This window comes from Tamandua tetradactyla, chromosome 1 (genome assembly GCF_023851605.1).
Source record: "Tamandua tetradactyla isolate mTamTet1 chromosome 1, mTamTet1.pri, whole genome shotgun sequence".
NCBI classification, from domain to species: domain Eukaryota; kingdom Metazoa; phylum Chordata; class Mammalia; order Pilosa; family Myrmecophagidae; genus Tamandua; species Tamandua tetradactyla.
In genome coordinates this window covers 201,996,692-202,012,162 of record NC_135327.1, presented here as the reverse complement: position 1 = coordinate 202,012,162, position 15,471 = coordinate 201,996,692, and the positions used below count along the sequence as shown (strand labels likewise).

General features: G+C 37.0%; 1 pseudogene; it reads right to left on the bottom strand.

Moving 5' to 3' along the window:
* Positions 1-421: 421 nt before the first annotated feature.
* Positions 422-2,170, bottom strand: LOC143682437 (RNA-binding protein FUS pseudogene; annotated as a pseudogene).
* Positions 2,171-15,471: the final 13,301 nt, after the last annotated feature.

Here is a 15,471-nt window from a genome sequence, read left to right as displayed (position 1 = left end):
AGAGTGAGATCACTAAAAGGTGAACACACCTCCGTTAGCACCTAACTTACCACCAGGAAGTGGATGAGACACTGAAAAGCCTACCAGTTCTTTCCACACCAGCTGCAACAACGTGAAGGAAGTTGTCATGAGTCAGTGTTAATCTGTTGCCTCTAGGGATGTTAAAGTTCTTGCACTCTTGGAAGTCATCTGTGCACAGACTGAATAAGGTTCTGTGCTTGGGAGAAAGCCTTGAGTCAGAAATGCAAGGTTCCCATAATACGTGCTTGATGTGGGCTATTGGTAATATGTATGGAACTGTCCATCACAGCTGTGCTGAAATCAGCTTGGCCAAGAGAATAAGGCATACAAGCATCTGCTATGTTAAAAAATATTTCTGTGTGTATCCTATTACTTTTTTTTTTTTAACTAAGAGGATGTTTTAAATGGAAACCAGAAATATGGTTACAATTACATAGTCCAACACAAAAAAATCCACCCGTGGATCAGGAATCGGAAGGTTACAAAATAACGAGGGTAATGCTGGGTGTACAGGAAGAAAAGCTGTTCCAGAGAGCCTCAAGACCGGGCTAATATGGCCTTCCTTGTGATCCTGTCTGTGCTCACCCCTGGGATCTATCTTTCCAGGGCCAAAGCCATCTCTGTCTCCATCGCCCTCATTGTTCCCATCGCAGCCTCTCTAGTTACCTAATCATAACCTCTTCTACCGTGATGATCATCTCCATATTTATCCCCCATGTGAGAGCCTTCTGGATCCCCTCTTAGGCCCTCAGGCTTAGGGGTTTTATACTGGTTGCACTCATTCCTCCATGAGAAGTTCATGTTCTCACATGTCAGATCAGGACATTTCCAGTCCCCAGTTCGCTGCTGTCCTCCATCGCCACCACCCCTACTGGGGAATCCTCTCTGGCCACTACCATCACTGCCATCACCTCCATAGCTTCCATGGCCATGGATCCTCCATGCACTCAGTTTCCATGGCTATTGCCACCACCCTATTTGAAGTCTACTCACAAAGCAGCAAAGGAGACCTTGATAGGATTCCCAGAAAATTTTTTACCACCAAACCAATCAGTGGTGGCTTCAGCAAAAGATGGCTCATCAAGTAAGAATGTTGCCTCTTTATGGATGGGCTATGGTGGCTCAGCAGGTAGAGTACTCACCTGCCATGCCAGAGACCCAGGTTTGATTCTGGTGCCTGCCCGTGTAAAAAAAAAAAAAAAAAGACTGTTGCCTCTCCCTTCAGCTTGCATCTTCCTGTCTGTGTACAGATTAATCACGGGCTGCCATGATTTCTTATTTGTCTTAATAGCAATCTGCTTGAAGTAATCAGCCATAGATTCAATTGCAACATTTTCAGCTGAGCATTGTACAAAGATGGTGTTGTTGCCTGAATGTTCCTGTTCAGAGTCATGATGTGATCCTGAGGGCCACTGAATTTATTGAAGCCACCATGGTCAATTCCATCCATGCTGCTTCTACCTCCAGGGCCAGCATGGGTTCATATGAACCTCCGGGTTCATAGCCACCACTGCTACAGTTGTAACCACTGCCACCCCCATGGTCCTGTGGGCCTCCCCCATAGTCAGCACCACCACCACTCTCGTCCTGATTGTCTAACTGCTACCACCATCACTCCTACATTACCTTGTCTGTAGTTACCTCTACCCACCCCCTCTGCTGCTCCCACTGCTACTGTTGTACTGGTTCTGCTGTCAATAGTCCTGAGAGGGATTATAGGAGCTTTGCTGCTGTCCTTGGCTGTGCTGTTGTCCACCATAGCTGGACTGTTGCCCACAGCCCCTACTCTGGGCTCTCTGTAGCTGCTGCTCTGAGAACTGCTACTACTGCTTCCCCTGCTGGGAGCACGGTAGGGGGACTGCTGCCTGTAAGATGATTGGGAACTCTGGCTACCACCATAACCACCAGTTGAGTCAGATCTCTTGGGGACTGACTGGGTGCTATAACCTGTGTTCTGGATCTGTCCATTAGAAGAACCATAGCTGCTCTGGCCATAGCCTGAAGTGTCAGCTGACTGGCCATAACCACTGTAACTCTGCTATTTATAAGGCTGACTGCTCTGCTGGGAGTACTTCCGGCCAGGCTCGGTTGAGTAGGCCCAGAAGCTTTGAGTTACTTGTTGGGTATAGTTGTTTGAGGCCGTGTCCATGCATGCATGCATGGGCTGACAAGCAACAAGATACCAACGCCATAGAGCACCAATGCCTGGTGGACTGACCAATTGATTTTTTAAAGCACTTTTTATTATGAAATATAACATTTATAAAAAAGTAATAAATTTCAAAGTGCATTTTAACAAGTAATTTTAGAACAAATTTCAAAATATGGTTCAGGTTACAGTTTCCTCCATCTCAGGTTTTTCCTTCTACCTGCTCTAAGACAATGGAGACTAAAAGAAATATTAATATAATGATCCAGTAGTCATACTCATTTGTTAAATCCTATCTTCTCTATCACAATGCCTCCTTCACCTTTCATCCTTCTCCCAATCTTTAAAGATATTTGGGCAATGATCAAATATTGAAGAAGGGTGTCAACATTATGGGGTAGGAGGATGCAACTGTTTGATGCTTTTAGAGAGATTGGTAACTCTGGATTTCAGGGCTTAACTGGCCTAGGAACAAACTGGAATTTATAGGTTTCTGAAAAATAAACATAGTAAGTGAAAATTTTAAAGAGTCTCAAATAAAGCCCTGGGTATTCTTTAGGGTTTTCAGGAATTCTTTTGGTTGGGGCTTGACATAACATGGTGATGGGTAATATCTAGCCAAAATTTGCTTAAGAGTAACCTCCAGAATAGCCTCTCAACTCTGTCTCAACTCTCTTAGCCTCTGACACTTTATTCTGTTACATTTCTTATCCCCCTTTTAGTCAATCACGTGGTACCAGGACCAGCCGCATCCCTGGGAGTCAATTCCCATGTTGCCAGGAAGACTTACATCCTGGATATCATGGCCAATATAGATGGGAAGGTAATGATTTTACTCACAGAGTTGGGCTTAGAGAGAGAAAGAGGCCACATCTGATCAGCCAAAGAGGTTCTCTTGGAGTATGCTCTTAGGCATAATCATAGGCAGGCTTAGCTTCTCTATTACAGAATAAGTTTCATAAGAGCAAGTCTCAAGATCAAGGGCTTGGAGTCTTAACTCGAGAGTCCCTAATGTTTGAGAGTATCAAGGATTTCTTAGGTGGGAAAGTCTAATAGTTTCATATTTTTTTCTCCAGTCCTTAAAGGGACTTTGATGACACTTTTTAATTATCTGCTATATCCATGCATTACATTAGGGTACACAGAATTGCAAGACCTTATTCCCAATTATAGACTCCATGTGTTTAGTTTGCTCAACTGAACTGGACAGATTAGGTTGTTATATTGTCTGTCAGAAAAAATTTATGTTTTGTACAAAATAAACCTCTCTTCCTTTGGTCTCATACAGTAGGTGAAGTTCTAAAATACAGACATTGTTATTCTTTACCCTATATCCTGATTTACCTTAGTCCCAACCAGATTAACTTTCTTCTTATGTATAATTGAAACCTGATCTCTTTTTCAGCTTCTTTGGCAGTTGCTATATATAGGAATGCTGACTTCTGGAACTGCAGAATTCTAACTCTAATCTTGGGTTTCACACAGGTACCCAAAGTTCCAGGGAAATACCAAGCTATACACATATAGCACAGCATCTTAGAATTTAGAAATAGCACTTCAAGTTCAGGAATATAAGAGCTTACAATCTAGGCCCCGATTTTCTTACATTTTCTGAAATTGACCATAATATTTGTCTGTTTGTTTCTGGCTTATTTTGCTCAATATACTGTCCTCATGATTCATGCACTTCATTACATGCCTCATGACTTTGTTCGTTTCTATAGTTGCACAGTAGTCCATCATATGTATACACCACAGATCGCCTTTCTGCTTCTCACTCCATATACCCTTCAGCCACTTCCATCCACTGGTATCATGAATAATGTCGTCATAAACATCAGTGTGCAAATGTCTATTTGAATCCCTGCTTTTACTTCTTTTGAGTGTATTCCTAGTAACAGAATTGTCTAATCATATGGCAATCCTATATTTAGCCTCCTGTGGATGCATGACAGTGTCCTCTGGAGGGGCTGCCACATTCTGCTACCCCACCAATATTGAATATCTCTTCATATTTTCTCTAGCACTCAACTCTTTCTGTTTATTCGTTTATTATGAATCTGCAAATTTTGTTGAGATATATTCATACAGCATATATACCACCCAAAACAGACAATGTGTCCAGTATCTTCACCTAGTTGTACAATCATCACTCTGAATTTTAGACAACTTTCATTGCTCCAGAGGTAAAAATAACAGTTAGACAAACCCACACCAAAGAGAAAATCCAGTCTCCCATGAACTCTTGCTGCCTCTCAAGTATTTATCCTTAGTGTTGTTGTGGAACTAGTGATGTATTGTTGTTAAATATATACCATAGCATGCAGTAAGTTTTTTTTTCCCTATACACCCTTTGTGATAGTTTAAAATTATTATGTACCCAAGAAAAATCATTTTCCTTCAATTCTGATCCAATCTTGTGGGGCCAGACCTATTGTTTAGGTTGGAAACCTCTGACTAGATTGTTTCCATAGGGGCACATCCAATTGTGGGTGTGTCCTTTTGATTAGATGAGGCTCTAACTCTGCCCATTAAACGTGGATCTTGATTAGCTTAATGGAATCCTTTAAATGGGGAAACATTTTGGAGTTACTTCAGAGCCAACATAGATGCATTTGGACATACAGAAGAATGCAGAGCCCAGCAGACATCACCATGTGCCTTCTCATGAGATACTAAGCAAGCCAGACCAAGAATTTTGCCCAGGAGCAGCTAAGTGAGACCTACAGATGCTTAAGGAAGAAGCCACTGGAATCAGAAGCACAAAGCAATGAATTGGGAATGAGGACCTCAGATGCCAGTCACCAAGTTGAGTTGCCCTACAACCTGGCAGTTGCACTACTTGGTATATACGCAGAAGAGCTGAAAGCAATGTCATGAACATACATTTGCAGTTCGAAGTTTGCAGCAGCATTATTCACAATTGCCAAAAGATGGAAACAATCCAAGTGCCCATCAACAGACAATTGCCTTCCCAGCTGACAGAGAAATCTCAGATGTCATTTAACCTTTCTTGAGTCGAGCTATCTTTCTCTGGATGCTTTAGTTTGGACATTTTTATGGCCTTAGAACTGTCAAACTTGTAGCTTAATAAACCCCATTTATAAAAGCCAACCCAATTCTGGTGTATTGCATTCCAGCAGCACTGGCAAACTAGTACATATGGTTTCCAAGTATTTTCTCCCATTGAGTTCGCTGCCTCCTCACCTTTTGACAAAGTCTTTTGAGGCACAGAAGCATTTGATTTGAGGAGTTTCCATTTGTCTATTTTTTCTTTCATTGCTTGTGCTTTGAGTGTGAGGTTTAAGACGCTACATCCTGTTACTAGGTCTTGAAGATGTTTCTCTATATTTTCTTCTAGAAATTTTGTGGTACTGGCTCTTATTTAGGTATTTGATCCATTTTGAGTTAAATTTTGTATAGGGTATGTGGTAGGGGTCCACTTTCATTCCTTTTGCTATGATACCTAGCTCTTCCAGCCCCATTTATTGAAAAGACTATTCTGTCCCAGTTTAGTGAATTTGAGGGCCTTATCAAAGGTCAATTGACCTACATCTGGGGCTTTATTTCTGAACTCTCAATTTGATTCCATTGTTCAATTTGTCTATCTTTTTGCCAATACCATGCTGTTTGACCACTGTGGCTTTATAATAGGTTTTACAATCAGGAAGAGTAAGTCCTCCAACTTCATTCTTCTTTTTTAGTGTGTTTTTGGCTATTCAGGACCTTTCCCTTCCAAATAAATTTGATGACCTGCTTTTCCATGTCTTCAAAGAAGGCTGTTGCAATTTTGATTGGTATTGTATTGAATATTTAGATCAGTTTGGGTAAAATTAACATCTTAACTGATATTTAGCTTTCTAACATGCTATGAACATGAAGTGTCTTTCTACCTATTTAGATCTTTGATTTCTTTTAGCAATATTTTGTAATTTTCTGTGTACAAGCCTTTTACATCTCAGGTTAAATTTATTCCCAGGTACTTGATTTATTTAGTTGATTCTTTTGTGAATGGAATTTTTTTCTTAATAGCCTTCTCAAGTCATTGCCTGTATAGAAACATTGTGGATTTTTGTGTATTCATCTTGTGTGCCACTACTTTGCTGAATTTTGAAATTAGCTCAGGTAGCTTTGTCATCGATTTTTCAAGTAGAAGATCATATCTTCTGTAACTAACGAAAATTTTATGACTTCCTTTCCAATTTGAGCATCTTTTATTTCTTTTTCTTGCCTGATTGCTCTAGCTATAACTTCTAGTACGGTGTTCAATAACAGTGGTGACAGTGGGCATCCTTGTCTCATTCCCAATCTGAGGGAAAAAACTTTCAGGCTCTCACCATTGAGTATGATGCAGGCTATTGGTTTTTCATATATTTCCTTTGTCGTACTGAGGAAGTTTCCTTTGATTCCTATCTTTTGAAAATTTTTATAAGAAAGGGATGCTGAATTTTGTCAAATGCCTTTTCAGTATCAATCAAGATGATAATGTGACTTGTCAATATGTTTTATCACATTGATTGATTTTCTTGTGTTGAACCACCCTGGCATGCCTGGTATAAACCCTACTTGGTTGTGTTGTACACTTCTTTTAATGTGCACTCTGCATCTCTCAGCATTTGGGTGTGTGATTAGTATGTGTCTTGAAGTGAGTCTGTTTGGATTTCTTCTATTTGAAGTTCATTTGGCTTCTTTGATTTGTGTATTTATGTCTTTTATAAGGGTTGGGAAGTTTTCCCCCTTTATCTCCTCAACTAATCTTCCTAGCCCTTTACTCTTCTTTTTCCCTTGTGGGACACTGATGATTCCTATGTTTGTGTGCTTCCTGTTATCCATCATGTCCCTGAGATCCAATTCAAATTTTTCAATTTATTTCACCGTTTGTCCTTTGGCACATTCAAATTCAGTTGTCCTGTTCTCTAGTTTACTCATTCTTTCTTTTGTCTCTTTAAATCTGCTGCGTTTCTAGTATATATTTAATATGCTCTACAGTATCTTTCATTTATGTGAGAACTGCTATTGTTCTATTTATTCTTTCAAATTCTTCTTTACACTCTTCAAGTGTCTTCTTTATATCCTTTATGTCTTCAGCTAACCCATTAAAACACATTTAGGAGATTTGTATGAATGTCTTTGATTAGTTGTTCCAGATTCTGTGTGTTCTCCAGTGTTTGGTCATTTGTCTGGGTCATATCTGCTTGCACCTTCGTGAGCTTTGTGATTTTCTGTTGACTTTGACTCATTTGATTATCTTGATAAGGTTATTTTGAAAGTTGATTTCCCTTGCTCGTCTAAGATTTTGTAGTTGCTTGGGTTTGTGTCAAAGGTTTCCCTTTGCACTTGGTTTGTCAGTAATTTCCTGCCAAACCAAGACTTGGACCTCATGTTGCATTAGAGATGCAACTCTAAGTGAATATCTGTTAAAAGCTAGGCAGAAAGGCAGTTTGCCAGGCTTTACTTTCCGCATCTTCCCAGCAGATCGTGCTCTTGGGCAACCTCTTCCAGCCAGCTGACTGGCTGGATCCAATCAGGTACAAAGCCAGTCAAGACCACAGGTCTCCATGCATGCTCAAAGCTGCCAACCTGGAGCTGGAAGTTGGGCATTGTCCACCTTAGCAGAGAATCTGTTTGTGGGCACTATATGTCTTGTGGTCCCTAGGCTCCCACATAGAATATCCTTTGGCTGTGGGGCTGAGTAGTTTAATTACCCCTGTCTACAGCCAGCTTGGGAATCCCTGCCTGTGAGGCATGGCTTGCTCCTGTGTCCTGCCCCTCCACCTGTGCATGCCTTGTGCTCTCTGGCCCTCATAGGATAAAAGATAGAAGTTATGGGACCCAGGGAGTCTCTTTCACTGCCTGATTGCAGATCAGATCAACTCTGTGTCCCCTGTTCTTCAGAGGGATGGCCCCACTCTCAGCCCAAACCAAGTGCCCACACAGCCTGCCTCAAGGTTGGGAGGGACAGGCATTGTACACCGCAAGTCTCTATGCAGAGATATACCAAGTCTGCTGGCTTCCAGTGTCTCCATGGGAACTATCAGCTGTAGAATGAAAAGGAAGATGTTTTAAGCTGATACAGAGATGGGAGTGCAGAAGCATGTTGCTGCTTCCACACTCACTTTGGCCTGTGCATTGTAGCCCACCCCACGTGCAGGTAAACTCACCTTGTTCTCTCAATTGTAATTTCTCTGCTTTTTCATCCAGCTCCTCCTTATATAATGTATAAGTCCCTCTCCAATAACTATACCCTGGAACCAGTGTCTCATCTCTTGTTCTTCCATGGAGTAGGGGTAAAATCAGCCTAACTTATTCTGCCATCTTTATAGAAGTACCCAGTTGATTTCTTTTTCTTTCTTTTTTTTTGCATGGGCAGGCACCAAGATTTGAACCTGAGTCTCTGGCATGGCAGGTGAGAACTCTGGCTGCTGAGCCACCATGGCCTGCCCCTTCAATTGATTTTTATATATTGACATTTTATTTAGTAACCTTGCTGAATTCACTTATTAATTCTAATAATTTATCCATAAATTACTTGGATTTCCACTTAGTTTTATTTATTCTTTGCCAATCTTCATATGTTTTATCTCTTTTTCTTGCCTTGTCATAGTATCTAGACCTTCCAGAATAGTGTTGAACAGAAGTAGTGATGACAGGCCACATTACCTATCTCATAGAGACAACTTAATTTTCACAATGTTATTGTAAGTTTTTTGAAGATTCCTTTGTCGGATTGAAAACATTCCTTCTATTCATAATTTTCTAGGAAGTTATTTTTTAATCATAAATGGATATTATTTCGATTTGCTAATGCTGCCAGAATGTAATATACCAGAAATGATTGGCTTTACAAAGGGGATTTATTAGTTCCACAAATTTACAGTTCTACAGCCATTAAAAATGTCCAAAATAAGACATGAACAAGAGAATTCCTTCACTGAAGAGAGGCTAATTGTGTCCGAGGTTTCTTTGTCACAAGGAAAGGCACGTGGTGACATCTACTGGCCCTTCTCAACTGGTTTTGTTTCCAAAATAGCTCTCAAAGCTCCTATGGGTCCTTCTGGTTGCTACTAAGGTGTTTTCCTCAAGCGTCTGTGGGCCCTCTCTTAGCTTCTCTGGGGCAACCTCTGGATTTCATCTCTTAGTTTAGCATCTCCTGGGCCATTTTCTCTCTTCAGGTATCTGTGCTTTCTCCAAAAGGTCTCCCTCTTATAAGACTCTAATAAGTGAATTAAGACCCACTTTGAATATGTAGGACCACATCTCCATGGAAACAACCTAATCAAAAGGTCCCACCCAACAGTAGGTCTGCCTGCACAAGATTGGATGAGAAGAACATAGCTTTTCTGGGTTACATAGTGGTTTTAAACCAACACAGATATTGAACTTCACTATTTTTAATTCTATGGCGACCCTTTACCTCTTTTTTCTATTGTATGTAGTTAATTACTTTGATTGATTTTCTATTGTAAAACCAAATTTATTCATGGAATAAACTAATTTGATAGTGATGCATTAATTTTTTATTTTTTAGGATTTATTTTGCTAATATTTTGTCTAGGGGTTTTGCATGTATGTTCATGAGTGAAATTGGCACATAATGCAATATATAATGTAATATGTTTTCTTAAAATCTCCTTGTCGGGTTTTGCTGTCAAGGTTATGTTGAACTAATGATGCAAAATGAGGACTATTTCCTATTTTTCTATTCTCCAAAATAGTTTTCTTGAGACAGTCATTAATTCTTCCTTTAAATATTGATAAAATTCAGGGTTGAAATCATCTGCACCTGAAGTTTTCTTTGTGAGAAGGGTGTTGATTATAGTTATAGAACTATTCAAATTTTATTATCATTTTTCTTTCAGTTTATTAGGTTGCATTTTTTAGAAATATGTCCATAGAATCTATGTTTCCAAAACTTTTAGCATAAAATTGTTCCCAACATTTTTTAAAGTTCTTTTTTCTTTTTATTGAGAAAAAAAACTTTTTTCTTTTTCTTTTTATTTACATGCCATATAATCATCCAAACTGTACAACCAGTGGTTCACAACATCATCATATAGCTGTACATTCATCATCACAGTCTATTTTTGAACATTTTTATTACTCCAAAGAAAATTAAAAAAATAGGAATAAAAATTAAAATAGTTTTTAAAAGGATACACAAAACATCCTATACCCTCCATTCCCACTATCATTTATTTATTTTTTGTCTTTTTTTTCTTAATCATTTGTCCATACACTGGACAAAGGGAGTTGTCAGTCACAAGGTTTTCACAATCACACAAACACACCTTAAAAGCTCTATAGTTAGTCAATCATCTTCAAGAATCAAGGCTATTGTATTAGAGTTCAACAGTTTCAGATATTTCCCTCTAATACATAAAAAACTGAAAAGGAACATCTATTTCAATATTCTTTTAATATTATTAGGTGATGTAGTGAGATCCTCTTTTGTCATATCTGAAACTGGTTATTTGTACCTTATCTTTTTTTCTTCATCAGTTTTTCTAGGGCTTTATCAATTTTGAAAATTCTTTTCAAAGAGCTAACTGTCTGTATTGCTGATCCTTTCTAATGTATATTTAATTTTTATTCAGTAAATTTTCAATTTTATTTTTAATATTTATTTTGTGTGGTTTGGTTCAATTTGCTACATGTTTTCTAATTTATTGAAAAGAATGCCTTTCACTTTCAGACTTTATTTTGATATCCATAAGTACTCATATAAAACTATCAAGTTCATTCTAGCACACATTTTATTTTCTAATTTCCTTTGTGATTTCTCCTTTCATTAATACATCATTAAAAATTATACAACTTAATTACAAACATATTGGAATTTTTCTATTTATGTTCTTATTTTTGGTTTCTAGAGTAATTGTATTATGTTTCAATTACTTGAAGAATTTTTACACTTATATTATGGTACAGCACATGCATATTCTGCATTTGTTTGGGGCAGTATTGTCAATAAATAAAGAAACTCCAATGAGACAATGGATTGCTCATTAGCTTGTTCAAATCTGTACTGTAACTAATTAGTTTGTCTGCTTCCTTTGTCTGTCACTGTGAGTGATGTACCAAAACTTGTCTTAATTTTGGACTCGTCTGTTCCTCCTCATGATTCTGTCAATTTTAGCTTTATATATTTGCTGTCATATTACTGATGAATATACATTTAAAGTACTTATACCTTCCTGATTATTTGAAAATTCTGAACTATGAATTTTCCCTTTCATTTCTAGTAATTATTTTTGGTTAATATCTTATTATACTAGCTTTCTTTTGAAGTTTGCATGGTTTTGCTTTTTCAAAACTTTTACTTTCCACCTCTATTATCTTAAATTTTAGAGGTATCTCTTGCAAATAGAATTTGTTTGTTTTGATATATTTTAATTGATACATTTTCTATATTTATATTTGATATTACTGATATATTTGTATTTATATCCATCATGTAAGACCTTTCGCTACTTTTTCTGTTCACTTTTGTCTTTTAGATTCTTTTTCATTTGTTTTTATTTTCCCCATATGCACTTAGAAGTAAAAGTCTTTATTTTTAGACATTACACAAGAGATTACAACATGCATTCCTGAGTTATCAAATCTAATATTAATTAATATTTTAACTTTTTCCTTGACAATGCAAGAAGCTTAGAAAACTGTTTCTCCATTTACTAAACCCTAGGTTATATATTATTTTAAAAATATATGCAATATATAATATAACATATGTAATATAGTATAATATATTATGTATATTTAACCCAAAACATAATTGATATTTTAATAGCAAAGATTTAAATTTACCCACATATTTACCATTTTCAATACCACCTGAATCTCTGACATTTGAGATGTCAAAAATCATTTGAGATGATTTTCCTTCTGCTTGAAGGATATTCTTTAGAATATTCTTTAGTACAAGTCTGAAGTTGCCAAATTCAGTGTTTGTTAGTCTGAAAATGAATAATTTAACCTTAATTTGGGATGGATATTTTCACTAGGTAGAAGACTCTTGGTTGGCTATAGGTGCTTTAAAGAGATGATTGCATTGTCTTCTGGCTTCTGTTATTTCTGTTACAAGTCAACTCTCAAGTCTAATTGTTGCTCCATTGAAGATAACTAAGCTCCTTTACTTTGGCTGATTTTGGGATTCTCTGGTTGACTTTCATTTTCAGCAGTGTTACTATGTTATACCTAGTTTTGTAAACATTTTATACATCATTTTGGATTTGGTAGGACTTTTGATATATTTCATCAATTATGGAAAAATTTCAGCCATTATTTCATGAATTTTGGGAAACTTTCAGCCTTGTTTTTTCATATATTCTTTCTTTCCTTTTTCTTCTTTCTCTCCTGGGTGTCAAATCATATACATGCCTGAGCTTCTCATTGAATTGTCTATTTCTCCCACTCTCTATGCTGAATTTAATCTCCTTTAATAGGCCATGTTTGGATATTTTCTTCTGACTTATTTTCCAGTTCAGTGATTCTTTTCTTATTAAACCCATTCATTTTGTTCTTAATTTCAATTATTTTATTTTTGTTCTATAATTCCCACTTGGTTTTGCATAATTGTTTCCAGGTTCTGAAAAAATTCTTGGCACCGAGAATTACTTGTCATTTAATATCTTGAACAGACTAAGACTAATTATTTTAAACTCTGTACCTGATATGTACCTATTTATATCATGTCATTTCTTCTTGTGTGCATTGTTATTTTTATTGTGGGTCAAATATTGTATTTGCCAAATATTTTGGGGACAAAGAAAAAGTTAATTTCTTTTAAAATGGATTTCCATGCCTAGAGTTACTAAAGTCTTGGATACCTTAATTGTATTCATAGACTGAGAAGTTTTGATGTTGAAATGCAATTTATGAAATAGCCCCTCTACTTCTATTTCACCTTTTCTCCTAACATGCAGTCCTTTGGGTCCCAAACCAAAGTAGGAATGATTCATAGGAACCCTCCTTGTGCCCTGAATTGATGAGACGGTCAAATATATGATCACAGCTACTTCCCTGGAATTAACTCGTCTTGGTTTTCCCACAGATCCTGGCTTATAATTATTGATGGTCCTATTAGGCCTCCTATCTCTTCGAGAAAATTTAAAAATTTACCTCCACTTTCTCATTGGGAAGTATGATAGTTAAGTACTGGTGTCAACTTGGCCAGGCGATTTGCCAGTTGTCTGATCAGCAGAGCACTGACCTGACCATTGCTGCAAGGATATTTCATGGCTGGTTGATAAATTGGAAGGCTGGTTTATTAAATCATCAGTCAATTGATTGCACCTGTAGCTGATTACATCTGTGATCAACAAAGAGCACATCTCCCAAATATGAGACAATTCAATCATTTGAAGATTTAAGGAAGAAGAGAGGCTTTTTTACTGCTTCTTCAGCCAGTGAGCCTCTCCTGTAGAGTTTGCCAAGACACGTCATTGGAGCTGCCAGCTTCACAACCTGTCCTCTGGATTTTGGACTCCTCTATTCCCAAGGCAGAGTGAGACACCTTTAAATATCTCATATTTACAGATATCTCCTGTTGGTTCTGTTTCTCTGTTGAACCCTGACTAATACAGAAAGCTTTGTCTAATTTACCTAATCTGCCATAAATAAAAGTAGAAAGTATGTTAATCAATTTAAAATCTGTTCAAGGTCATCCTATTGTCTATTATTTCCTCACATTCCTCAGGTATTATAAACACATATAGAAAGGTGTTCACATGATCTGGAATCTGAATGTGGTAATAACTTTGTGAAAGTTCAAATTCTTGGTTATATCTGAGATGTTTTCTTTCTCCTGTGAAATGGAAGTCAACTCCTTTGAACTTTGCAGATCAATGCTGTTTGATGCTTGGTCTGGTTGCATTTTCTAATAAAGAATAATTAATTTGAAATCTCAAGCTATATAAAATTATCAGATAATTATATGCCTTGATCATTTCATACATTTTTTTTTTTTACTTTTATCAACTTTGTGGGCAGGGTCGCATTAAGATTGGAAAGAGTTGAGTTTATCCATTTGATAATAGTCAACTCTTGTAGTCTCTCAAAAATATGAAACACATGGGCATTTCTTTTAAAATGTAGGCTGTGCCCATATGGAGAGATCACAAGTTTTAGCTTCTTAGGCAAATTTTCTACATTAGAAGCTGTTTGGTTTTACACAAGGATTCTCTACTCTTAGCCACTATACCCTCTTTATTTCCTTTGGAGAAATCTGTAAAGAATTACATGATATGAAAATATAGTGATTTTAATTTAACTTGTATCTGCTTTTACCAATTGACAGAAATTGTTATAGGTTAAGTTGGATAACCTTAGATGCTTAGAATATTCAATCATTCATTTGTTAAACATAAATTTGCTAAAATGTCTGGGAAAATACTAGCTTTTCTTTCTGAGAGTAATTAAATAACAGAGTCTGTGTCTCCTTCATTCCTCATTTGTGAAAAAAACCCCATATTTTCTACATGTGACCTCTAGGTCACTTCTCAAAATAACTTTTATCAATGTATAAAATGTATAAAATAAAATGCATATGATTTCAAAGGAAACTAATTACATTGAAATATGTTCTTTCAAAAGAAACAAATATGTTGTAAAATTATAAAGCAAATTGGTGATACAGTTATATCTGTACTTTTAAAGCAACAATAAATAACAAGATCTACTGGCAGGTTTAGTAACTGCCAACATTTTGAAGTAGTCCTGAGTCTAAATTGTATCTGTGATATCTGCAACAACTGTCACGTTATGTGAAATTTTCTGTGACTCCATTGGTGACTGGTTGGTGCCTCTATTCATAACAGTTGGAATTTCAGTAAGAAATTAGTGAAGATAAAGATGCAATTTTTTCCTTAAGGTGAACTGTCCCTGAATTCTTTCCCTGAATACTTTGGGGATTGCTAACTTCAGGTTATGGATTCCTGAAGGAACCTAGCTATCAGCTGTGCATGTGGCTGGCATTGCTTTCTTCTTCCTCCTTCCCTAACATTGCCCAATGCACTGAGCTTTCTTCGTCGTGAGAGCCTTCACACTGCAAGCCACCACTTCTGAAGGACTTCTCTGGCTTCCACTGTCTACGTGCCTGGCTCTTTCTTACCCTTCAAAATGCATGTTAAATGAATAAATCCCCCTGTCATTCTCTATCAATATACCTTGTTCATATTTGTCCATATGCTTATCAAATTTTATTTTTATTTATTTGTTTGCTTATTTTCTGCTGGTCTCCCTTGCCAGACAGTAAGTTTCTTGAAAGGAAGTACCAGGTCTGTTTTGTTAACCAGTGTATG